This window comes from Schistocerca serialis, unplaced genomic scaffold (genome assembly GCF_023864345.2).
Source record: "Schistocerca serialis cubense isolate TAMUIC-IGC-003099 unplaced genomic scaffold, iqSchSeri2.2 HiC_scaffold_1090, whole genome shotgun sequence".
NCBI classification, from domain to species: domain Eukaryota; kingdom Metazoa; phylum Arthropoda; class Insecta; order Orthoptera; family Acrididae; genus Schistocerca; species Schistocerca serialis.
Window position 1 is genome coordinate 12,909 of NW_026047283.1, and position 21,264 is coordinate 34,172.

The window sequence follows — 21,264 nt, forward strand, 5'->3', positions numbered from 1 at the left end:
CTACGTCTGCAGAGAGTCAGGACGTCGCATGAGCCTTTCCTGTGTGCCTGTACATACTCAGACGTATCCAAGTCCAGGCACCTACTTTCTGCTGGCAATTCTTGTACCTGCCGTCTTAGGCTATTCCCTTTCTGAACTCCAAGTCCTGCACACAAGACAGTTAAGTGACTATTCATATGGGTCATAGTGTTTACCTACAAGTAATTTTAAAATAGCGTTTCCTTTCACAGCGCCATCACGCTTTGAAACACTTCCGCAGCTAACAGGTCGATTGATAATGGCCGTCGTTTCGTTTCAGGTTGTCAGTAAGTGCGTATTTTCATATCGTCGTCATACCTGTGATACCTGTAAGCACTCAGAAACGCCCACTTTCTCAACTATTACACCTGTATGTGGTGAGAGTGATTTTGCGCCAGTGAGTAAAACGTGTACCTCTGGTGGGACTCGAACCCACAATCCCCGGTTTAGGAGACCGATGCCTTATCCATTAGGCCACAGAGGCTGACTGGCGTTAAGCTGGCGGTGTGCTCGCTCAAATCAACACTTGCCAAGTGTACCCTTCCTGATGCGCTACTCTACGTCTGCAGAGAGTCAGGACGTCGCATGAGCCTTTCCTGTGTGCCTGTACATACTCAGACGTATCCAAGTCCAGGCACCTACTTTCTGCTGGCAATTCTTGTACCTGCCGTCTTAGGCTATTCCCTTTCTGAACTCCAAGTCCTGCACACAAGACAGTTAAGTGACTATTCATATGGGTCATAGTGTTTACCTACAAGTAATTTTAAAATAGCGTTTCCTTTCACAGCGCCATCACGCTTTGAAACACTTCCGCAGCTAACAGGTCGATTGATAATGGCCGTCGTTTCGTTTCAGGTTGTCAGTAAGTGCGTATTTTCATATCGTCGTCATACCTGTGATACCTGTAAGCACTCAGAAACGCCCACTTTCTCAACTATTACACCTGTATGTGGTGAGAGTGATTTTGCGCCAGTGAGTAAAACGTGTACCTCTGGTGGGACTCGAACCCACAATCCCCGGTTTAGGAGACCGATGCCTTATCCATTAGGCCACAGAGGCTGACTGGCGTTAAGCTGGCGGTGTGCTCGCTCAAATCAACACTTGCCAAGTGTACCCTTCCTGATGCGCTACTCTACGTCTGCAGAGAGTCAGGACGTCGCATGAGCCTTTCCTGTGTGCCTGTACATACTCAGACGTATCCAAGTCCAGGCACCTACTTTCTGCTGGCAATTCTTGTACCTGCCGTCTTAGGCTATTCCCTTTCTGAACTCCAAGTCCTGCACACAAGACAGTTAAGTGACTATTCATATGGGTCATAGTGTTTACCTACAAGTAATTTTAAAATAGCGTTTCCTTTCACAGCGCCATCACGCTTTGAAACACTTCCGCAGCTAACAGGTCGATTGATAATGGCCGTCGTTTCGTTTCAGGTTGTCAGTAAGTGCGTATTTTCATATCGTCGTCATACCTGTGATACCTGTAAGCACTCAGAAACGCCCACTTTCTCAACTATTACACCTGTATGTGGTGAGAGTGATTTTGCGCCAGTGAGTAAAACGTGTACCTCTGGTGGGACTCGAACCCACAATCCCCGGTTTAGGAGACCGATGCCTTATCCATTAGGCCACAGAGGCTGACTGGCGTTAAGCTGGCGGTGTGCTCGCTCAAATCAACACTTGCCAAGTGTACCCTTCCTGATGCGCTACTCTACGTCTGCAGAGAGTCAGGACGTCGCATGAGCCTTTCCTGTGTGCCTGTACATACTCAGACGTATCCAAGTCCAGGCACCTACTTTCTGCTGGCAATTCTTGTACCTGCCGTCTTAGGCTATTCCCTTTCTGAACTCCAAGTCCTGCACACAAGACAGTTAAGTGACTATTCATATGGGTCATAGTGTTTACCTACAAGTAATTTTAAAATAGCGTTTCCTTTCACAGCGCCATCACGCTTTGAAACACTTCCGCAGCTAACAGGTCGATTGATAATGGCCGTCGTTTCGTTTCAGGTTGTCAGTAAGTGCGTATTTTCATATCGTCGTCATACCTGTGATACCTGTAAGCACTCAGAAACGCCCACTTTCTCAACTATTACACCTGTATGTGGTGAGAGTGATTTTGCGCCAGTGAGTAAAACGTGTACCTCTGGTGGGACTCGAACCCACAATCCCCGGTTTAGGAGACCGATGCCTTATCCATTAGGCCACAGAGGCTGACTGGCGTTAAGCTGGCGGTGTGCTCGCTCAAATCAACACTTGCCAAGTGTACCCTTCCTGATGCGCTACTCTACGTCTGCAGAGAGTCAGGACGTCGCATGAGCCTTTCCTGTGTGCCTGTACATACTCAGACGTATCCAAGTCCAGGCACCTACTTTCTGCTGGCAATTCTTGTACCTGCCGTCTTAGGCTATTCCCTTTCTGAACTCCAAGTCCTGCACACAAGACAGTTAAGTGACTATTCATATGGGTCATAGTGTTTACCTACAAGTAATTTTAAAATAGCGTTTCCTTTCACAGCGCCATCACGCTTTGAAACACTTCCGCAGCTAACAGGTCGATTGATAATGGCCGTCGTTTCGTTTCAGGTTGTCAGTAAGTGCGTATTTTCATATCGTCGTCATACCTGTGATACCTGTAAGCACTCAGAAACGCCCACTTTCTCAACTATTACACCTGTATGTGGTGAGAGTGATTTTGCGCCAGTGAGTAAAACGTGTACCTCTGGTGGGACTCGAACCCACAATCCCCGGTTTAGGAGACCGATGCCTTATCCATTAGGCCACAGAGGCTGACTGGCGTTAAGCTGGCGGTGTGCTCGCTCAAATCAACACTTGCCAAGTGTACCCTTCCTGATGCGCTACTCTACGTCTGCAGAGAGTCAGGACGTCGCATGAGCCTTTCCTGTGTGCCTGTACATACTCAGACGTATCCAAGTCCAGGCACCTACTTTCTGCTGGCAATTCTTGTACCTGCCGTCTTAGGCTATTCCCTTTCTGAACTCCCAAGTCCTGCACACAAGACAGTTAAGTGACTATTCATATGGGTCATAGTGTTTACCTACAAGTAATTTTAAAATAGCGTTTCCTTTCACAGCGCCATCACGCTTTGAAACACTTCCGCAGCTAACAGGTCGATTGATAATGGCCGTCGTTTCGTTTCAGGTTGTCAGTAAGTGCGTATTTTCATATCGTCGTCATACCTGTGATACCTGTAAGCACTCAGAAACGCCCACTTTCTCAACTATTACACCTGTATGTGGTGAGAGTGATTTTGCGCCAGTGAGTAAAACGTGTACCTCTGGTGGGACTCGAACCCACAATCCCCGGTTTAGGAGACCGATGCCTTATCCATTAGGCCACAGAGGCTGACTGGCGTTAAGCTGGCGGTGTGCTCGCTCAAATCAACACTTGCCAAGTGTACCCTTCCTGATGCGCTACTCTACGTCTGCAGAGAGTCAGGACGTCGCATGAGCCTTTCCTGTGTGCCTGTACATACTCAGACGTATCCAAGTCCAGGCACCTACTTTCTGCTGGCAATTCTTGTACCTGCCGTCTTAGGCTATTCCCTTTCTGAACTCCAAGTCCTGCACACAAGACAGTTAAGTGACTATTCATATGGGTCATAGTGTTTACCTACAAGTAATTTTAAAATAGCGTTTCCTTTCACAGCGCCATCACGCTTTGAAACACTTCCGCAGCTAACAGGTCGATTGATAATGGCCGTCGTTTCGTTTCAGGTTGTCAGTAAGTGCGTATTTTCATATCGTCGTCATACCTGTGATACCTGTAAGCACTCAGAAACGCCCACTTTCTCAACTATTACACCTGTATGTGGTGAGAGTGATTTTGCGCCAGTGAGTAAAACGTGTACCTCTGGTGGGACTCGAACCCACAATCCCCGGTTTAGGAGACCGATGCCTTATCCATTAGGCCACAGAGGCTGACTGGCGTTAAGCTGGCGGTGTGCTCGCTCAAATCAACACTTGCCAAGTGTACCCTTCCTGATGCGCTACTCTACGTCTGCAGAGAGTCAGGACGTCGCATGAGCCTTTCCTGTGTGCCTGTACATACTCAGACGTATCCAAGTCCAGGCACCTACTTTCTGCTGGCAATTCTTGTACCTGCCGTCTTAGGCTATTCCCTTTCTGAACTCCAAGTCCTGCACACAAGACAGTTAAGTGACTATTCATATGGGTCATAGTGTTTACCTACAAGTAATTTTAAAATAGCGTTTCCTTTCACAGCGCCATCACGCTTTGAAACACTTCCGCAGCTAACAGGTCGATTGATAATGGCCGTCGTTTCGTTTCAGGTTGTCAGTAAGTGCGTATTTTCATATCGTCGTCATACCTGTGATACCTGTAAGCACTCAGAAACGCCCACTTTCTCAACTATTACACCTGTATGTGGTGAGAGTGATTTTGCGCCAGTGAGTAAAACGTGTACCTCTGGTGGGACTCGAACCCACAATCCCCGGTTTAGGAGACCGATGCCTTATCCATTAGGCCACAGAGGCTGACTGGCGTTAAGCTGGCGGTGTGCTCGCTCAAATCAACACTTGCCAAGTGTACCCTTCCTGATGCGCTACTCTACGTCTGCAGAGAGTCAGGACGTCGCATGAGCCTTTCCTGTGTGCCTGTACATACTCAGACGTATCCAAGTCCAGGCACCTACTTTCTGCTGGCAATTCTTGTACCTGCCGTCTTAGGCTATTCCCTTTCTGAACTCCAAGTCCTGCACACAAGACAGTTAAGTGACTATTCATATGGGTCATAGTGTTTACCTACAAGTAATTTTAAAATAGCGTTTCCTTTCACAGCGCCATCACGCTTTGAAACACTTCCGCAGCTAACAGGTCGATTGATAATGGCCGTCGTTTCGTTTCAGGTTGTCAGTAAGTGCGTATTTTCATATCGTCGTCATACCTGTGATACCTGTAAGCACTCAGAAACGCCCACTTTCTCAACTATTACACCTGTATGTGGTGAGAGTGATTTTGCGCCAGTGAGTAAAACGTGTACCTCTGGTGGGACTCGAACCCACAATCCCCGGTTTAGGAGACCGATGCCTTATCCATTAGGCCACAGAGGCTGACTGGCGTTAAGCTGGCGGTGTGCTCGCTCAAATCAACACTTGCCAAGTGTACCCTTCCTGATGCGCTACTCTACGTCTGCAGAGAGTCAGGACGTCGCATGAGCCTTTCCTGTGTGCCTGTACATACTCAGACGTATCCAAGTCCAGGCACCTACTTTCTGCTGGCAATTCTTGTACCTGCCGTCTTAGGCTATTCCCTTTCTGAACTCCAAGTCCTGCACACAAGACAGTTAAGTGACTATTCATATGGGTCATAGTGTTTACCTACAAGTAATTTTAAAATAGCGTTTCCTTTCACAGCGCCATCACGCTTTGAAACACTTCCGCAGCTAACAGGTCGATTGATAATGGCCGTCGTTTCGTTTCAGGTTGTCAGTAAGTGCGTATTTTCATATCGTCGTCATACCTGTGATACCTGTAAGCACTCAGAAACGCCCACTTTCTCAACTATTACACCTGTATGTGGTGAGAGTGATTTTGCGCCAGTGAGTAAAACGTGTACCTCTGGTGGGACTCGAACCCACAATCCCCGGTTTAGGAGACCGATGCCTTATCCATTAGGCCACAGAGGCTGACTGGCGTTAAGCTGGCGGTGTGCTCGCTCAAATCAACACTTGCCAAGTGTACCCTTCCTGATGCGCTACTCTACGTCTGCAGAGAGTCAGGACGTCGCATGAGCCTTTCCTGTGTGCCTGTACATACTAGACGTATCCAAGTCCAGGCACCTACTTTCTGCTGGCAATTCTTGTACCTGCCGTCTTAGGCTATTCCCTTTCTGAACTCCAAGTCCTGCACACAAGACAGTTAAGTGACTATTCATATGGGTCATAGTGTTTACCTACAAGTAATTTTAAAATAGCGTTTCCTTTCACAGCGCCATCACGCTTTGAAACACTTCCGCAGCTAACAGGTCGATTGATAATGGCCGTCGTTTCGTTTCAGGTTGTCAGTAAGTGCGTATTTTCATATCGTCGTCATACCTGTGATACCTGTAAGCACTCAGAAACGCCCACTTTCTCAACTATTACACCTGTATGTGGTGAGAGTGATTTTGCGCCAGTGAGTAAAACGTGTACCTCTGGTGGGACTCGAACCCACAATCCCCGGTTTAGGAGACCGATGCCTTATCCATTAGGCCACAGAGGCTGACTGGCGTTAAGCTGGCGGTGTGCTCGCTCAAATCAACACTTGCCAAGTGTACCCTTCCTGATGCGCTACTCTACGTCTGCAGAGAGTCAGGACGTCGCATGAGCCTTTCCTGTGTGCCTGTACATACTCAGACGTATCCAAGTCCAGGCACCTACTTTCTGCTGGCAATTCTTGTACCTGCCGTCTTAGGCTATTCCCTTTCTGAACTCCAAGTCCTGCACACAAGACAGTTAAGTGACTATTCATATGGGTCATAGTGTTTACCTACAAGTAATTTTAAAATAGCGTTTCCTTTCACAGCGCCATCACGCTTTGAAACACTTCCGCAGCTAACAGGTCGATTGATAATGGCCGTCGTTTCGTTTCAGGTTGTCAGTAAGTGCGTATTTTCATATCGTCGTCATACCTGTGATACCTGTAAGCACTCAGAAACGCCCACTTTCTCAACTATTACACCTGTATGTGGTGAGAGTGATTTTGCGCCAGTGAGTAAAACGTGTACCTCTGGTGGGACTCGAACCCACAATCCCCGGTTTAGGAGACCGATGCCTTATCCATTAGGCCACAGAGGCTGACTGGCGTTAAGCTGGCGGTGTGCTCGCTCAAATCAACACTTGCCAAGTGTACCCTTCCTGATGCGCTACTCTACGTCTGCAGAGAGTCAGGACGTCGCATGAGCCTTTCCTGTGTGCCTGTACATACTCAGACGTATCCAAGTCCAGGCACCTACTTTCTGCTGGCAATTCTTGTACCTGCCGTCTTAGGCTATTCCCTTTCTGAACTCCAAGTCCTGCACACAAGACAGTTAAGTGACTATTCATATGGGTCATAGTGTTTACCTACAAGTAATTTTAAAATAGCGTTTCCTTTCACAGCGCCATCACGCTTTGAAACACTTCCGCAGCTAACAGCTCGATTGATAATGGCCGTCGTTTCGTTTCAGGTTGTCAGTAAGTGCGTATTTTCATATCGTCGTCATACCTGTGATACCTGTAAGCACTCAGAAACGCCCACTTTCTCAACTATTACACCTGTATGTGGTGAGAGTGATTTTGCGCCAGTGAGTAAAACGTGTACCTCTGGTGGGACTCGAACCCACAATCCCCGGTTTAGGAGACCGATGCCTTATCCATTAGGCCACAGAGGCTGACTGGCGTTAAGCTGGCGGTGTGCTCGCTCAAATCAACACTTGCCAAGTGTACCCTTCCTGATGCGCTACTCTACGTCTGCAGAGAGTCAGGACGTCGCATGAGCCTTTCCTGTGTGCCTGTACATACTCAGACGTATCCAAGTCCAGGCACCTACTTTCTGCTGGCAATTCTTGTACCTGCCGTCTTAGGCTATTCCCTTTCTGAACTCCAAGTCCTGCACACAAGACAGTTAAGTGACTATTCATATGGGTCATAGTGTTTACCTACAAGTAATTTTAAAATAGCGTTTCCTTTCACAGCGCCATCACGCTTTGAAACACTTCCGCAGCTAACAGGTCGATTGATAATGGCCGTCGTTTCGTTTCAGGTTGTCAGTAAGTGCGTATTTTCATATCGTCGTCATACCTGTGATACCTGTAAGCACTCAGAAACGCCCACTTTCTCAACTATTACACCTGTATGTGGTGAGAGTGATTTTGCGCCAGTGAGTAAAACGTGTACCTCTGGTGGGACTCGAACCCACAATCCCCGGTTTAGGAGACCGATGCCTTATCCATTAGGCCACAGAGGCTGACTGGCGTTAAGCTGGCGGTGTGCTCGCTCAAATCAACACTTGCCAAGTGTACCCTTCCTGATGCGCTACTCTACGTCTGCAGAGAGTCAGGACGTCGCATGAGCCTTTCCTGTGTGCCTGTACATACTCAGACGTATCCAAGTCCAGGCACCTACTTTCTGCTGGCAATTCTTGTACCTGCCGTCTTAGGCTATTCCCTTTCTGAACTCCAAGTCCTGCACACAAGACAGTTAAGTGACTATTCATATGGGTCATAGTGTTTACCTACAAGTAATTTTAAAATAGCGTTTCCTTTCACAGCGCCATCACGCTTTGAAACACTTCCGCAGCTAACAGGTCGATTGATAATGGCCGTCGTTTCGTTTCAGGTTGTCAGTAAGTGCGTATTTTCATATCGTCGTCATACCTGTGATACCTGTAAGCACTCAGAAACGCCCACTTTCTCAACTATTACACCTGTATGTGGTGAGAGTGATTTTGCGCCAGTGAGTAAAACGTGTACCTCTGGTGGGACTCGAACCCACAATCCCCGGTTTAGGAGACCGATGCCTTATCCATTAGGCCACAGAGGCTGACTGGCGTTAAGCTGGCGGTGTGCTCGCTCAAATCAACACTTGCCAAGTGTACCCTTCCTGATGCGCTACTCTACGTCTGCAGAGAGTCAGGACGTCGCATGAGCCTTTCCTGTGTGCCTGTACATACTCAGACGTATCCAAGTCCAGGCACCTACTTTCTGCTGGCAATTCTTGTACCTGCCGTCTTAGGCTATTCCCTTTCTGAACTCCAAGTCCTGCACACAAGACAGTTAAGTGACTATTCATATGGGTCATAGTGTTTACCTACAAGTAATTTTAAAATAGCGTTTCCTTTCACAGCGCCATCACGCTTTGAAACACTTCCGCAGCTAACAGGTCGATTGATAATGGCCGTCGTTTCGTTTCAGGTTGTCAGTAAGTGCGTATTTTCATATCGTCGTCATACCTGTGATACCTGTAAGCACTCAGAAACGCCCACTTTCTCAACTATTACACCTGTATGTGGTGAGAGTGATTTTGCGCCAGTGAGTAAAACGTGTACCTCTGGTGGGACTCGAACCCACAATCCCCGGTTTAGGAGACCGATGCCTTATCCATTAGGCCACAGAGGCTGACTGGCGTTAAGCTGGCGGTGTGCTCGCTCAAATCAACACTTGCCAAGTGTACCCTTCCTGATGCGCTACTCTACGTCTGCAGAGAGTCAGGACGTCGCATGAGCCTTTCCTGTGTGCCTGTACATACTCAGACGTATCCAAGTCCAGGCACCTACTTTCTGCTGGCAATTCTTGTACCTGCCGTCTTAGGCTATTCCCTTTCTGAACTCCAAGTCCTGCACACAAGACAGTTAAGTGACTATTCATATGGGTCATAGTGTTTACCTACAAGTAATTTTAAAATAGCGTTTCCTTTCACAGCGCCATCACGCTTTGAAACACTTCCGCAGCTAACAGGTCGATTGATAATGGCCGTCGTTTCGTTTCAGGTTGTCAGTAAGTGCGTATTTTCATATCGTCGTCATACCTGTGATACCTGTAAGCACTCAGAAACGCCCACTTTCTCAACTATTACACCTGTATGTGGTGAGAGTGATTTTGCGCCAGTGAGTAAAACGTGTACCTCTGGTGGGACTCGAACCCACAATCCCCGGTTTAGGAGACCGATGCCTTATCCATTAGGCCACAGAGGCTGACTGGCGTTAAGCTGGCGGTGTGCTCGCTCAAATCAACACTTGCCAAGTGTACCCTTCCTGATGCGCTACTCTACGTCTGCAGAGAGTCAGGACGTCGCATGAGCCTTTCCTGTGTGCCTGTACATACTCAGACGTATCCAAGTCCAGGCACCTACTTTCTGCTGGCAATTCTTGTACCTGCCGTCTTAGGCTATTCCCTTTCTGAACTCCAAGTCCTGCACACAAGACAGTTAAGTGACTATTCATATGGGTCATAGTGTTTACCTACAAGTAATTTTAAAATAGCGTTTCCTTTCACAGCGCCATCACGCTTTGAAACACTTCCGCAGCTAACAGGTCGATTGATAATGGCCGTCGTTTCGTTTCAGGTTGTCAGTAAGTGCGTATTTTCATATCGTCGTCATACCTGTGATACCTGTAAGCACTCAGAAACGCCCACTTTCTCAACTATTACACCTGTATGTGGTGAGAGTGATTTTGCGCCAGTGAGTAAAACGTGTACCTCTGGTGGGACTCGAACCCACAATCCCCGGTTTAGGAGACCGATGCCTTATCCATTAGGCCACAGAGGCTGACTGGCGTTAAGCTGGCGGTGTGCTCGCTCAAATCAACACTTGCCAAGTGTACCCTTCCTGATGCGCTACTCTACGTCTGCAGAGAGTCAGGACGTCGCATGAGCCTTTCCTGTGTGCCTGTACATACTCAGACGTATCCAAGTCCAGGCACCTACTTTCTGCTGGCAATTCTTGTACCTGCCGTCTTAGGCTATTCCCTTTCTGAACTCCAAGTCCTGCACACAAGACAGTTAAGTGACTATTCATATGGGTCATAGTGTTTACCTACAAGTAATTTTAAAATAGCGTTTCCTTTCACAGCGCCATCACGCTTTGAAACACTTCCGCAGCTAACAGGTCGATTGATAATGGCCGTCGTTTCGTTTCAGGTTGTCAGTAAGTGCGTATTTTCATATCGTCGTCATACCTGTGATACCTGTAAGCACTCAGAAACGCCCACTTTCTCAACTATTACACCTGTATGTGGTGAGAGTGATTTTGCGCCAGTGAGTAAAACGTGTACCTCTGGTGGGACTCGAACCCACAATCCCCGGTTTAGGAGACCGATGCCTTATCCATTAGGCCACAGAGGCTGACTGGCGTTAAGCTGGCGGTGTGCTCGCTCAAATCAACACTTGCCAAGTGTACCCTTCCTGATGCGCTACTCTACGTCTGCAGAGAGTCAGGACGTCGCATGAGCCTTTCCTGTGTGCCTGTACATACTCAGACGTATCCAAGTCCAGGCACCTACTTTCTGCTGGCAATTCTTGTACCTGCCGTCTTAGGCTATTCCCTTTCTGAACTCCAAGTCCTGCACACAAGACAGTTAAGTGACTATTCATATGGGTCATAGTGTTTACCTACAAGTAATTTTAAAATAGCGTTTCCTTTCACAGCGCCATCACGCTTTGAAACACTTCCGCAGCTAACAGGTCGATTGATAATGGCCGTCGTTTCGTTTCAGGTTGTCAGTAAGTGCGTATTTTCATATCGTCGTCATACCTGTGATACCTGTAAGCACTCAGAAACGCCCACTTTCTCAACTATTACACCTGTATGTGGTGAGAGTGATTTTGCGCCAGTGAGTAAAACGTGTACCTCTGGTGGGACTCGAACCCACAATCCCCGGTTTAGGAGACCGATGCCTTATCCATTAGGCCACAGAGGCTGACTGGCGTTAAGCTGGCGGTGTGCTCGCTCAAATCAACACTTGCCAAGTGTACCCTTCCTGATGCGCTACTCTACGTCTGCAGAGAGTCAGGACGTCGCATGAGCCTTTCCTGTGTGCCTGTACATACTCAGACGTATCCAAGTCCAGGCACCTACTTTCTGCTGGCAATTCTTGTACCTGCCGTCTTAGGCTATTCCCTTTCTGAACTCCAAGTCCTGCACACAAGACAGTTAAGTGACTATTCATATGGGTCATAGTGTTTACCTACAAGTAATTTTAAAATAGCGTTTCCTTTCACAGCGCCATCACGCTTTGAAACACTTCCGCAGCTAACAGGTCGATTGATAATGGCCGTCGTTTCGTTTCAGGTTGTCAGTAAGTGCGTATTTTCATATCGTCGTCATACCTGTGATACCTGTAAGCACTCAGAAACGCCCACTTTCTCAACTATTACACCTGTATGTGGTGAGAGTGATTTTGCGCCAGTGAGTAAAACGTGTACCTCTGGTGGGACTCGAACCCACAATCCCCGGTTTAGGAGACCGATGCCTTATCCATTAGGCCACAGAGGCTGACTGGCGTTAAGCTGGCGGTGTGCTCGCTCAAATCAACACTTGCCAAGTGTACCCTTCCTGATGCGCTACTCTACGTCTGCAGAGAGTCAGGACGTCGCATGAGCCTTTCCTGTGTGCCTGTACATACTCAGACGTATCCAAGTCCAGGCACCTACTTTCTGCTGGCAATTCTTGTACCTGCCGTCTTAGGCTATTCCCTTTCTGAACTCCAAGTCCTGCACACAAGACAGTTAAGTGACTATTCATATGGGTCATAGTGTTTACCTACAAGTAATTTTAAAATAGCGTTTCCTTTCACAGCGCCATCACGCTTTGAAACACTTCCGCAGCTAACAGGTCGATTGATAATGGCCGTCGTTTCGTTTCAGGTTGTCAGTAAGTGCGTATTTTCATATCGTCGTCATACCTGTGATACCTGTAAGCACTCAGAAACGCCCACTTTCTCAACTATTACACCTGTATGTGGTGAGAGTGATTTTGCGCCAGTGAGTAAAACGTGTACCTCTGGTGGGACTCGAACCCACAATCCCCGGTTTAGGAGACCGATGCCTTATCCATTAGGCCACAGAGGCTGACTGGCGTTAAGCTGGCGGTGTGCTCGCTCAAATCAACACTTGCCAAGTGTACCCTTCCTGATGCGCTACTCTACGTCTGCAGAGAGTCAGGACGTCGCATGAGCCTTTCCTGTGTGCCTGTACATACTCAGACGTATCCAAGTCCAGGCACCTACTTTCTGCTGGCAATTCTTGTACCTGCCGTCTTAGGCTATTCCCTTTCTGAACTCCAAGTCCTGCACACAAGACAGTTAAGTGACTATTCATATGGGTCATAGTGTTTACCTACAAGTAATTTTAAAATAGCGTTTCCTTTCACAGCGCCATCACGCTTTGAAACACTTCCGCAGCTAACAGGTCGATTGATAATGGCCGTCGTTTCGTTTCAGGTTGTCAGTAAGTGCGTATTTTCATATCGTCGTCATACCTGTGATACCTGTAAGCACTCAGAAACGCCCACTTTCTCAACTATTACACCTGTATGTGGTGAGAGTGATTTTGCGCCAGTGAGTAAAACGTGTACCTCTGGTGGGACTCGAACCCACAATCCCCGGTTTAGGAGACCGATGCCTTATCCATTAGGCCACAGAGGCTGACTGGCGTTAAGCTGGCGGTGTGCTCGCTCAAATCAACACTTGCCAAGTGTACCCTTCCTGATGCGCTACTCTACGTCTGCAGAGAGTCAGGACGTCGCATGAGCCTTTCCTGTGTGCCTGTACATACTCAGACGTATCCAAGTCCAGGCACCTACTTTCTGCTGGCAATTCTTGTACCTGCCGTCTTAGGCTATTCCCTTTCTGAACTCCAAGTCCTGCACACAAGACAGTTAAGTGACTATTCATATGGGTCATAGTGTTTACCTACAAGTAATTTTAAAATAGCGTTTCCTTTCACAGCGCCATCACGCTTTGAAACACTTCCGCAGCTAACAGGTCGATTGATAATGGCCGTCGTTTCGTTTCAGGTTGTCAGTAAGTGCGTATTTTCATATCGTCGTCATACCTGTGATACCTGTAAGCACTCAGAAACGCCCACTTTCTCAACTATTACACCTGTATGTGGTGAGAGTGATTTTGCGCCAGTGAGTAAAACGTGTACCTCTGGTGGGACTCGAACCCACAATCCCCGGTTTAGGAGACCGATGCCTTATCCATTAGGCCACAGAGGCTGACTGGCGTTAAGCTGGCGGTGTGCTCGCTCAAATCAACACTTGCCAAGTGTACCCTTCCTGATGCGCTACTCTACGTCTGCAGAGAGTCAGGACGTCGCATGAGCCTTTCCTGTGTGCCTGTACATACTCAGACGTATCCAAGTCCAGGCACCTACTTTCTGCTGGCAATTCTTGTACCTGCCGTCTTAGGCTATTCCCTTTCTGAACTCCAAGTCCTGCACACAAGACAGTTAAGTGACTATTCATATGGGTCATAGTGTTTACCTACAAGTAATTTTAAAATAGCGTTTCCTTTCACAGCGCCATCACGCTTTGAAACACTTCCGCAGCTAACAGGTCGATTGATAATGGCCGTCGTTTCGTTTCAGGTTGTCAGTAAGTGCGTATTTTCATATCGTCGTCATACCTGTGATACCTGTAAGCACTCAGAAACGCCCACTTTCTCAACTATTACACCTGTATGTGGTGAGAGTGATTTTGCGCCAGTGAGTAAAACGTGTACCTCTGGTGGGACTCGAACCCACAATCCCCGGTTTAGGAGACCGATGCCTTATCCATTAGGCCACAGAGGCTGACTGGCGTTAAGCTGGCGGTGTGCTCGCTCAAATCAACACTTGCCAAGTGTACCCTTCCTGATGCGCTACTCTACGTCTGCAGAGAGTCAGGACGTCGCATGAGCCTTTCCTGTGTGCCTGTACATACTCAGACGTATCCAAGTCCAGGCACCTACTTTCTGCTGGCAATTCTTGTACCTGCCGTCTTAGGCTATTCCCTTTCTGAACTCCAAGTCCTGCACACAAGACAGTTAAGTGACTATTCATATGGGTCATAGTGTTTACCTACAAGTAATTTTAAAATAGCGTTTCCTTTCACAGCGCCATCACGCTTTGAAACACTTCCGCAGCTAACAGGTCGATTGATAATGGCCGTCGTTTCGTTTCAGGTTGTCAGTAAGTGCGTATTTTCATATCGTCGTCATACCTGTGATACCTGTAAGCACTCAGAAACGCCCACTTTCTCAACTATTACACCTGTATGTGGTGAGAGTGATTTTGCGCCAGTGAGTAAAACGTGTACCTCTGGTGGGACTCGAACCCACAATCCCCGGTTTAGGAGACCGATGCCTTATCCATTAGGCCACAGAGGCTGACTGGCGTTAAGCTGGCGGTGTGCTCGCTCAAATCAACACTTGCCAAGTGTACCCTTCCTGATGCGCTACTCTACGTCTGCAGAGAGTCAGGACGTCGCATGAGCCTTTCCTGTGTGCCTGTACATACTCAGACGTATCCAAGTCCAGGCACCTACTTTCTGCTGGCAATTCTTGTACCTGCCGTCTTAGGCTATTCCCTTTCTGAACTCCAAGTCCTGCACACAAGACAGTTAAGTGACTATTCATATGGGTCATAGTGTTTACCTACAAGTAATTTTAAAATAGCGTTTCCTTTCACAGCGCCATCACGCTTTGAAACACTTCCGCAGCTAACAGGTCGATTGATAATGGCCGTCGTTTCGTTTCAGGTTGTCAGTAAGTGCGTATTTTCATATCGTCGTCATACCTGTGATACCTGTAAGCACTCAGAAACGCCCACTTTCTCAACTATTACACCTGTATGTGGTGAGAGTGATTTTGCGCCAGTGAGTAAAACGTGTACCTCTGGTGGGACTCGAACCCACAATCCCCGGTTTAGGAGACCGATGCCTTATCCATTAGGCCACAGAGGCTGACTGGCGTTAAGCTGGGCGGTGTGCTCGCTCAAATCAACACTTGCCAAGTGTACCCTTCCTGATGCGCTACTCTACGTCTGCAGAGAGTCAGGACGTCGCATGAGCCTTTCCTGTGTGCCTGTACATACTCAGACGTATCCAAGTCCAGGCACCTACTTTCTGCTGCAATTCTTGTACCTGCCGTCTTAGGCTATTCCCTTTCTGAACTCCAAGTCCTGCACACAAGACAGTTAAGTGACTATTCATATGGGTCATAGTGTTTACCTACAAGTAATTTTAAAATAGCGTTTCCTTTCACAGCGCCATCACGCTTTGAAACACTTCCGCAGCTAACAGGTCGATTGATAATGGCCGTCGTTTCGTTTCAGGTTGTCAGTAAGTGCGTATTTTCATATCGTCGTCATACCTGTGATACCTGTAAGCACTCAGAAACGCCCACTTTCTCAACTATTACACCTGTATGTGGTGAGAGTGATTTTGCGCCAGTGAGTAAAACGTGTACCTCTGGTGGGACTCGAACCCACAATCCCCGGTTTAGGAGACCGATGCCTTATCCATTAGGCCACAGAGGCTGACTGGCGTTAAGCTGGCGGTGTGCTCGCTCAAATCAACACTTGCCAAGTGTACCCTTCCTGATGCGCTACTCTACGTCTGCAGAGAGTCAGGACGTCGCATGAGCCTTTCCTGTGTGCCTGTACATACTCAGACGTATCCAAGTCCAGGCACCTACTTTCTGCTGGCAATTCTTGTACCTGCCGTCTTAGGCTATTCCCTTTCTGAACTCCAAGTCCTGCACACAAGACAGTTAAGTGACTATTCATATGGGTCATAGTGTTTACCTACAAGTAATTTTAAAATAGCGTTTCCTTTCACAGCGCCATCACGCTTTGAAACACTTCCGCAGCTAACAGGTCGATTGATAATGGCCGTCGTTTCGTTTCAGGTTGTCAGTAAGTGCGTATTTTCATATCGTCGTCATACCTGTGATACCTGTAAGCACTCAGAAACGCCCACTTTCTCAACTATTACACCTGTATGTGGTGAGAGTGATTTTGCGCCAGTGAGTAAAACGTGTACCTCTGGTGGGACTCGAACCCACAATCCCCGGTTTAGGAGACCGATGCCTTATCCATTAGGCCACAGAGGCTGACTGGCGTTAAGCTGGCGGTGTGCTCGCTCAAATCAACACTTGCCAAGTGTACCCTTCCTGATGCGCTACTCTACGTCTGCAGAGAGTCAGGACGTCGCATGAGCCTTTCCTGTGTGCCTGTACATACTCAGACGTATCCAAGTCCAGGCACCTACTTTCTGCTGGCAATTCTTGTACCTGCCGTCTTAGGCTATTCCCTTTCTGAACTCCAAGTCCTGCACACAAGACAGTTAAGTGACTATTCATATGGGTCATAGTGTTTACCTACAAGTAATTTTAAAATAGCGTTTCCTTTCACAGCGCCATCACGCTTTGAAACACTTCCGCAGCTAACAGGTCGATTGATAATGGCCGTCGTTTCGTTTCAGGTTGTCAGTAAGTGCGTATTTTCATATCGTCGTCATACCTGTGATACCTGTAAGCACTCAGAAACGCCCACTTTCTCAACTATTACACCTGTATGTGGTGAGAGTGATTTTGCGCCAGTGAGTAAAACGTGTACCTCTGGTGGGACTCGAACCCACAATCCCCGGTTTAGGAGACCGATGCCTTATCCATTAGGCCACAGAGGCTGACTGGCGTTAAGCTGGCGGTGTGCTCGCTCAAATCAACACTTGCCAAGTGTACCCTTCCTGATGCGCTACTCTACGTCTGCAGAGAGTCAGGACGTCGCATGAGCCTTTCCTGTGTGCCTGTACATACTCAGACGTATCCAAGTCCAGGCACCTACTTTCTGCTGGCAATTCTTGTACCTGCCGTCTTAGGCTATTCCCTTTCTGAACTCCAAGTCCTGCACACAAGACAGTTAAGTGACTATTCATATGGGTCATAGTGTTTACCTACAAGTAATTTTAAAATAGCGTTTCCTTTCACAGCGCCATCACGCTTTGAAACACTTCCGCAGCTAACAGGTCGATTGATAATGGCCGTCGTTTCGTTTCAGGTTGTCAGTAAGTGCGTATTTTCATATCGTCGTCATACCTGTGATACCTGTAAGCACTCAGAAACGCCCACTTTCTCAACTATTACACCTGTATGTGGTGAGAGTGATTTTGCGCCAGTGAGTAAAACGTGTACCTCTGGTGGGACTCGAACCCACAATCCCCGGTTTAGGAGACCGATGCCTTATCCATTAGGCCACAGAGGCTGACTGGCGTTAAGCTGGCGGTGTGCTCGCTCAAATCAACACTTGCCAAGTGTACCCTTCCTGATGCGCTACTCTACGTCTGCAGAGAGTCAGGACGTCGCATGAGCCTTTCCTGTGTGCCTGTACATACTCAGACGTATCCAAGTCCAGGCACCTACTTTCTGCTGGCAATTCTTGTACCTGCCGTCTTAGGCTATTCCCTTTCTGAACTCCAAGTCCTGCACACAAGACAGTTAAGTGACTATTCATATGGGTCATAGTGTTTACCTACAAGTAATTTTAAAATAGCGTTTCCTTTCACAGCGCCATCACGCTTTGAAACACTTCCGCAGCTAACAGGTCGATTGATAATGGCCGTCGTTTCGTTTCAGGTTGTCAGTAAGTGCGTATTTTCATATCGTCGTCATACCTGTGATACCTGTAAGCACTCAGAAACGCCCACTTTCTCAACTATTACACCTGTATGTGGTGAGAGTGATTTTGCGCCAGTGAGTAAAACGTGTACCTCTGGTGGGACTCGAACCCACAATCCCCGGTTTAGGAGACCGATGCCTTATCCATTAGGCCACAGAGGCTGACTGGCGTTAAGCTGGCGGTGTGCTCGCTCAAATCAACACTTGCCAAGTGTACCCTTCCTGATGCGCTACTCTACGTCTGCAGAGAGTCAGGACGTCGCATGAGCCTTTCCTGTGTGCCTGTACATACTCAGACGTATCCAAGTCCAGGCACCTACTTTCTGCTGGCAATTCTTGTACCTGCCGTCTTAGGCTATTCCCTTTCTGAACTCCAAGTCCTGCACACAAGACAGTTAAGTGACTATTCATATGGGTCATAGTGTTTACCTACAAGTAATTTTAAAATAGCGTTTCCTTTCACAGCGCCATCACGCTTTGAAACACTTCCGCAGCTAACAGGTCGATTGATAATGGCCGTCGTTTCGTTTCAGGTTGTCAGTAAGTGCGTATTTTCATATCGTCGTCATACCTGTGATACCTGTAAGCACTCAGAAACGCCCACTTTCTCAACTATTACACCTGTATGTGGTGAGAGTGATTTTGCGCCAGTGAGTAAAACGTGTACCTCTGGTGGGACTCGAACCCACAATCCCCGGTTTAGGAGACCGATGCCTTATCCATTAGGCCACAGAGGCTGACTGGCGTTAAGCTGGCGGTGTGCTCGCTCAAATCAACACTTGCCAAGTGTACCCTTCCTGATGCGCTACTCTACGTCTGCAGAGAGTCAGGACGTCGCATGAGCCTTTCCTGTGTGCCTGTACATACTCAGACGTATCCAAGTCCAGGCACCTACTTTCTGCTGGCAATTCTTGTACCTGCCGTCTTAGGCTATTCCCTTTCTGAACTCCAAGTCCTGCACACAAGACAGTTAAGTGACTATTCATATGGGTCATAGTGTTTACCTACAAGTAATTTTAAAATAGCGTTTCCTTTCACAGCGCCATCACGCTTTGAAACACTTCCGCAGCTAACAGGTCGATTGATAATGGCCGTCGTTTCGTTTCAGGTTGTCAGTAAGTGCGTATTTTCATATCGTCGTCATACCTGTGATACCTGTAAGCACTCAGAAACGCCCACTTTCTCAACTATTACACCTGTATGTGGTGAGAGTGATTTTGCGCCAGTGAGTAAAACGTGTACCTCTGGTGGGACTCGAACCCACAATCCCCGGTTTAGGAGACCGATGCCTTATCCATTAGGCCACAGAGGCTGACTGGCGTTAAGCTGGCGGTGTGCTCGCTCAAATCAACACTTGCCAAGTGTACCCTTCCTGATGCGCTACTCTACGTCTGCAGAGAGTCAGGACGTCGCATGAGCCTTTCCTGTGTGCCTGTACATACTCAGACGTATCCAAGTCCAGGCACCTACTTTCTGCTGGCAATTCTTGTACCTGCCGTCTTAGGCTATTCCCTTTCTGAACTCCAAGTCCTGCACACAAGACAGTTAAGTGACTATTCATATGGGTCATAGTGTTTACCTACAAGTAATTTTAAAATAGCGTTTCCTTTCACAGCGCCATCACGCTTTGAAACACTTCCGCAGCTAACAGGTCGATTGATAATGGCCGTCGTTTCGTTTCAGGTTGTCAGTAAGTGCGTATTTTCATATCGTCGTCATACCTGTGATACCTGTAAGCACTCAGAAACGCCCACTTTCTCAACTATTACACCTGTATGTGGTGAGAGTGATTTTGCGCCAGTGAGTAAAACGTGTACCTCTGGTGGGACTCGAACCCACAATCCCCGGTTTAGGAGACCGATGCCTTATCCATTAGGCCACAGAGGCTGACTGGCGTTAAGCTGGCGGTGTGCTCGCTCAAATCAACACTTGCCAAGTGTACCCTTCCTGATGCGCTACTCTACGTCTGCAGAGAGTCAGGACGTCGCATGAGCCTTTCCTGTGTGCCTGTACATACTCAGACGTATCCAAGTCCAGGCACCTACTTTCTGCTGGCAATTCTTGTACCTGCCGTCTTAGGCTATTCCCTTTCTGAACTCCAAGTCCTGCACACAAGACAGTTAAGTGACTATTCATATGGGTCATAGTGTTTACCTACAAGTAATTTTAAAATAGCGTTTCCTTTCACAGCGCCATCACGCTTTGAAACACTTCCGCAGCTAACAGGTCGATTGATAATGGCCGTCGTTTCGTTTCAGGTTGTCAGTAAGTGCGTATTTTCATATCGTCGTCATACCTGTGATACCTGTAAGCACTCAGAAACGCCCACTTTCTCAACTATTACACCTGTATGTGGTGAGAGTGATTTTGCGCCAGTGAGTAAAACGTGTACCTCTGGTGGGACTCGAACCCACAATCCCCGGTTTAGGAGACCGATGCCTTATCCATTAGGCCACAGAGGCTGACTGGCGTTAAGCTGGCGGTGTGCTCGCTCAAATCAACACTTGCCAAGTGTACCCTTCCTGATGCGCTACTCTACGTCTGCAGAGAGTCAGGACGTCGCATGAGCCTTTCCTGTGTGCCTGTACATACTCAGACGTATCCAAGTCCAGGCACCTACTTTCTGCTGGCAATTCTTGTACCTGCCGTCTTAGGCTATTCCCTTTCTGAACTCCAAGTCCTGCACACAAGACAGTTAAGTGACTATTCATATGGGTCATAGTGTTTACCTACAAGTAATTTTAAAATAGCGTTTCCTTTCACAGCGCCATCACGCTTTGAAACACTTCCGCAGCTAACAGGTCGATTGATAATGGCCGTCGTTTCGTTTCAGGTTGTCAGTAAGTGCGTATTTTCATATCGTCGTCATACCTGTGATACCTGTAAGCACTCAGAAACGCCCACTTTCTCAACTATTACACCTGTATGTGGTGAGAGTGATTTTGCGCCAGTGAGTAAAACGTGTACCTCTGGTGGGACTCGAACCCACAATCCCCGGTTTAGGAGACCGATGCCTTATCCATTAGGCCACAGAGGCTGACTGGCGTTAAGCTGGCGGTGTGCTCGCTCAAATCAACACTTGCCAAGTGTACCCTTCCT

The 21,264-nt window shown here is 47.8% G+C and overlaps 37 non-coding genes across 37 annotated transcripts; all 37 read right to left on the reverse strand.

Annotated features, from left to right (window-relative positions):
- Positions 1-429: 429 nt before the first annotated feature.
- Trnar-ccu (transfer RNA arginine (anticodon CCU)) lies at positions 430-502 on the reverse strand. Its single transcript has one exon. It is a non-coding gene; the product is annotated as a tRNA-Arg (tRNA).
- Positions 503-1,004: 502 nt separating this feature from the next.
- Positions 1,005-1,077, reverse strand: Trnar-ccu (transfer RNA arginine (anticodon CCU)). The gene has a single exon. It is a non-coding gene; the product is annotated as a tRNA-Arg (tRNA).
- Positions 1,078-1,579: 502 nt separating this feature from the next.
- On the reverse strand, positions 1,580-1,652 carry Trnar-ccu (transfer RNA arginine (anticodon CCU)). Its single transcript has one exon. It is a non-coding gene; the product is annotated as a tRNA-Arg (tRNA).
- Positions 1,653-2,154: 502 nt separating this feature from the next.
- Trnar-ccu (transfer RNA arginine (anticodon CCU)) lies at positions 2,155-2,227 on the reverse strand. The gene has a single exon. It is a non-coding gene; the product is annotated as a tRNA-Arg (tRNA).
- A 502-nt stretch (positions 2,228-2,729) lies between these two features.
- On the reverse strand, positions 2,730-2,802 carry Trnar-ccu (transfer RNA arginine (anticodon CCU)). The gene has a single exon. It is a non-coding gene; the product is annotated as a tRNA-Arg (tRNA).
- A 503-nt stretch (positions 2,803-3,305) lies between these two features.
- Trnar-ccu (transfer RNA arginine (anticodon CCU)) lies at positions 3,306-3,378 on the reverse strand. Its single transcript has one exon. It is a non-coding gene; the product is annotated as a tRNA-Arg (tRNA).
- A 502-nt stretch (positions 3,379-3,880) lies between these two features.
- On the reverse strand, positions 3,881-3,953 carry Trnar-ccu (transfer RNA arginine (anticodon CCU)). Its single transcript has one exon. It is a non-coding gene; the product is annotated as a tRNA-Arg (tRNA).
- Positions 3,954-4,455: 502 nt separating this feature from the next.
- On the reverse strand, positions 4,456-4,528 carry Trnar-ccu (transfer RNA arginine (anticodon CCU)). The gene has a single exon. It is a non-coding gene; the product is annotated as a tRNA-Arg (tRNA).
- Positions 4,529-5,030: 502 nt separating this feature from the next.
- Trnar-ccu (transfer RNA arginine (anticodon CCU)) lies at positions 5,031-5,103 on the reverse strand. The gene has a single exon. It is a non-coding gene; the product is annotated as a tRNA-Arg (tRNA).
- A 502-nt stretch (positions 5,104-5,605) lies between these two features.
- Positions 5,606-5,678, reverse strand: Trnar-ccu (transfer RNA arginine (anticodon CCU)). The gene has a single exon. It is a non-coding gene; the product is annotated as a tRNA-Arg (tRNA).
- Positions 5,679-6,179: 501 nt separating this feature from the next.
- On the reverse strand, positions 6,180-6,252 carry Trnar-ccu (transfer RNA arginine (anticodon CCU)). Its single transcript has one exon. It is a non-coding gene; the product is annotated as a tRNA-Arg (tRNA).
- Positions 6,253-6,754: 502 nt separating this feature from the next.
- Trnar-ccu (transfer RNA arginine (anticodon CCU)) lies at positions 6,755-6,827 on the reverse strand. Its single transcript has one exon. It is a non-coding gene; the product is annotated as a tRNA-Arg (tRNA).
- A 502-nt stretch (positions 6,828-7,329) lies between these two features.
- Positions 7,330-7,402, reverse strand: Trnar-ccu (transfer RNA arginine (anticodon CCU)). Its single transcript has one exon. It is a non-coding gene; the product is annotated as a tRNA-Arg (tRNA).
- A 502-nt stretch (positions 7,403-7,904) lies between these two features.
- On the reverse strand, positions 7,905-7,977 carry Trnar-ccu (transfer RNA arginine (anticodon CCU)). Its single transcript has one exon. It is a non-coding gene; the product is annotated as a tRNA-Arg (tRNA).
- A 502-nt stretch (positions 7,978-8,479) lies between these two features.
- Positions 8,480-8,552, reverse strand: Trnar-ccu (transfer RNA arginine (anticodon CCU)). The gene has a single exon. It is a non-coding gene; the product is annotated as a tRNA-Arg (tRNA).
- Positions 8,553-9,054: 502 nt separating this feature from the next.
- Trnar-ccu (transfer RNA arginine (anticodon CCU)) lies at positions 9,055-9,127 on the reverse strand. The gene has a single exon. It is a non-coding gene; the product is annotated as a tRNA-Arg (tRNA).
- Positions 9,128-9,629: 502 nt separating this feature from the next.
- Positions 9,630-9,702, reverse strand: Trnar-ccu (transfer RNA arginine (anticodon CCU)). Its single transcript has one exon. It is a non-coding gene; the product is annotated as a tRNA-Arg (tRNA).
- A 502-nt stretch (positions 9,703-10,204) lies between these two features.
- Trnar-ccu (transfer RNA arginine (anticodon CCU)) lies at positions 10,205-10,277 on the reverse strand. Its single transcript has one exon. It is a non-coding gene; the product is annotated as a tRNA-Arg (tRNA).
- Positions 10,278-10,779: 502 nt separating this feature from the next.
- Positions 10,780-10,852, reverse strand: Trnar-ccu (transfer RNA arginine (anticodon CCU)). The gene has a single exon. It is a non-coding gene; the product is annotated as a tRNA-Arg (tRNA).
- Positions 10,853-11,354: 502 nt separating this feature from the next.
- Trnar-ccu (transfer RNA arginine (anticodon CCU)) lies at positions 11,355-11,427 on the reverse strand. Its single transcript has one exon. It is a non-coding gene; the product is annotated as a tRNA-Arg (tRNA).
- Positions 11,428-11,929: 502 nt separating this feature from the next.
- Positions 11,930-12,002, reverse strand: Trnar-ccu (transfer RNA arginine (anticodon CCU)). The gene has a single exon. It is a non-coding gene; the product is annotated as a tRNA-Arg (tRNA).
- Positions 12,003-12,504: 502 nt separating this feature from the next.
- Positions 12,505-12,577, reverse strand: Trnar-ccu (transfer RNA arginine (anticodon CCU)). Its single transcript has one exon. It is a non-coding gene; the product is annotated as a tRNA-Arg (tRNA).
- A 502-nt stretch (positions 12,578-13,079) lies between these two features.
- On the reverse strand, positions 13,080-13,152 carry Trnar-ccu (transfer RNA arginine (anticodon CCU)). The gene has a single exon. It is a non-coding gene; the product is annotated as a tRNA-Arg (tRNA).
- Positions 13,153-13,654: 502 nt separating this feature from the next.
- Positions 13,655-13,727, reverse strand: Trnar-ccu (transfer RNA arginine (anticodon CCU)). The gene has a single exon. It is a non-coding gene; the product is annotated as a tRNA-Arg (tRNA).
- A 502-nt stretch (positions 13,728-14,229) lies between these two features.
- On the reverse strand, positions 14,230-14,302 carry Trnar-ccu (transfer RNA arginine (anticodon CCU)). Its single transcript has one exon. It is a non-coding gene; the product is annotated as a tRNA-Arg (tRNA).
- Positions 14,303-14,804: 502 nt separating this feature from the next.
- Trnar-ccu (transfer RNA arginine (anticodon CCU)) lies at positions 14,805-14,877 on the reverse strand. The gene has a single exon. It is a non-coding gene; the product is annotated as a tRNA-Arg (tRNA).
- Positions 14,878-15,379: 502 nt separating this feature from the next.
- Trnar-ccu (transfer RNA arginine (anticodon CCU)) lies at positions 15,380-15,452 on the reverse strand. Its single transcript has one exon. It is a non-coding gene; the product is annotated as a tRNA-Arg (tRNA).
- A 502-nt stretch (positions 15,453-15,954) lies between these two features.
- Trnar-ccu (transfer RNA arginine (anticodon CCU)) lies at positions 15,955-16,027 on the reverse strand. The gene has a single exon. It is a non-coding gene; the product is annotated as a tRNA-Arg (tRNA).
- A 502-nt stretch (positions 16,028-16,529) lies between these two features.
- On the reverse strand, positions 16,530-16,602 carry Trnar-ccu (transfer RNA arginine (anticodon CCU)). Its single transcript has one exon. It is a non-coding gene; the product is annotated as a tRNA-Arg (tRNA).
- A 502-nt stretch (positions 16,603-17,104) lies between these two features.
- On the reverse strand, positions 17,105-17,177 carry Trnar-ccu (transfer RNA arginine (anticodon CCU)). The gene has a single exon. It is a non-coding gene; the product is annotated as a tRNA-Arg (tRNA).
- A 502-nt stretch (positions 17,178-17,679) lies between these two features.
- Positions 17,680-17,752, reverse strand: Trnar-ccu (transfer RNA arginine (anticodon CCU)). The gene has a single exon. It is a non-coding gene; the product is annotated as a tRNA-Arg (tRNA).
- A 502-nt stretch (positions 17,753-18,254) lies between these two features.
- On the reverse strand, positions 18,255-18,327 carry Trnar-ccu (transfer RNA arginine (anticodon CCU)). Its single transcript has one exon. It is a non-coding gene; the product is annotated as a tRNA-Arg (tRNA).
- A 502-nt stretch (positions 18,328-18,829) lies between these two features.
- Trnar-ccu (transfer RNA arginine (anticodon CCU)) lies at positions 18,830-18,902 on the reverse strand. The gene has a single exon. It is a non-coding gene; the product is annotated as a tRNA-Arg (tRNA).
- A 502-nt stretch (positions 18,903-19,404) lies between these two features.
- Positions 19,405-19,477, reverse strand: Trnar-ccu (transfer RNA arginine (anticodon CCU)). Its single transcript has one exon. It is a non-coding gene; the product is annotated as a tRNA-Arg (tRNA).
- Positions 19,478-19,979: 502 nt separating this feature from the next.
- Trnar-ccu (transfer RNA arginine (anticodon CCU)) lies at positions 19,980-20,052 on the reverse strand. Its single transcript has one exon. It is a non-coding gene; the product is annotated as a tRNA-Arg (tRNA).
- Positions 20,053-20,554: 502 nt separating this feature from the next.
- Positions 20,555-20,627, reverse strand: Trnar-ccu (transfer RNA arginine (anticodon CCU)). The gene has a single exon. It is a non-coding gene; the product is annotated as a tRNA-Arg (tRNA).
- Positions 20,628-21,129: 502 nt separating this feature from the next.
- On the reverse strand, positions 21,130-21,202 carry Trnar-ccu (transfer RNA arginine (anticodon CCU)). The gene has a single exon. It is a non-coding gene; the product is annotated as a tRNA-Arg (tRNA).
- Between the last annotated feature and the right edge of the window lie 62 nt (positions 21,203-21,264).